The sequence below is a fragment of the Eurosta solidaginis genome, chromosome 4 (assembly GCF_040869045.1).
Source record: "Eurosta solidaginis isolate ZX-2024a chromosome 4, ASM4086904v1, whole genome shotgun sequence".
NCBI classification, from domain to species: Eukaryota; Metazoa; Arthropoda; class Insecta; order Diptera; family Tephritidae; genus Eurosta; species Eurosta solidaginis.
In genome coordinates, this window is record NC_090322.1 from 217,375,200 (window position 1) to 217,376,376 (window position 1,177).

At 36.7% G+C, this 1,177-nt stretch overlaps 1 pseudogene; it reads right to left on the reverse strand.

Annotated features, from left to right (window-relative positions):
• Nucleotides 1–233: 233 nt before the first annotated feature.
• On the reverse strand, nucleotides 234–949 carry LOC137248774 (odorant receptor 67c-like; annotated as a pseudogene).
• Between the last annotated feature and the right edge of the window lie 228 nt (nucleotides 950–1,177).

Genomic DNA, 1,177 nt, shown 5'->3' on the forward strand with positions numbered 1-1,177 from the left:
CCCGCAGCTCCTGTCTCCTTTTCATTTCTTCTGATGGGGTCTTCTTCTGATATAGGGCGTTTTAGAAAAGCTAGCTAATATAGGGCAATACTCCACTGAGCAGTCGAAATTGAGGCATTGTTTTCATCTGACTTTTTAAATTGAAGTGTTGGAAAAAGCTCTTCGTATGCATTTGTCAAAGTCTTTTCAAATAACACCAAATTATTAATAGTTATTTATATCTCTCATAACACTCACTCCAAATACTTTGCATGCTTCACAATCAAAGCTTGCAAATATTTCATATGCTTATTTGCAGTCTTCATTGTACCACCACAAAATTCTTCTAAGCAACGTGATATGTAATCGAAATGCATACAAAGTTGTGTCCCCGAGGCCACCAATACCAGATCGGCTGAAAGAAAAGCCACACCAGCCAAGTATGCGCTATGCACTTGATCCATATTATACGTGATCCAATAGATCCAAGTAGTTTCGGTAGCATTATATGGATACCATATGGGAAAACCTAAATTACGTTCATACACTGATGCGCCCAATAGCCAATATTGTATCGATTATTTGAGTGCTGGATAAAGGCTAAATGTTGTTGTATATGCTAGACAAAGTAATGCGAAAATTGCCATCACTCGTCGCATAACACGTTCACGTTGTGGTAATTTGTATTCTACTTGCAGTTAGTGAGTTTTTGGAAATATCTCCTCCAATTGATCCAAATGTTTGCGCAAAGTCTGACGATGTGTTGTTAGTGCCCTTTGTTTGAAATCGGCTACGAAAGAGAAACCAATATAGGGTGCTACGCCAGTTGCTTCTAAAATTGAAAGAACTTAAAGCTTTTGTGAATTTCAGCAACAATGAGTATATTGAAATTTAAAAACCTCAAATAGAGTACACCTTTGATGACTGTTATGCGTATGAATTCGCTAAAGGTACGCGTTTGTGCTCGCATGGTGCAGTCGGTTTATATGAAGCTGAAGTTGATTGAATAGTGTCTGTTCAAATGCTGGAAAGCAAATTTAATTCAATTTTGATTCTCAAATAATTACTCGATTCGTAAAGTAATGGTATTTATAAGAAACATGAATTTAAATCAAAATACATGTAGTTTAAACCCTGCAGCGAATCGTACTAGGTTCGAACTAACACAGAACTATCGATTTAAGGGACAGTACTACAA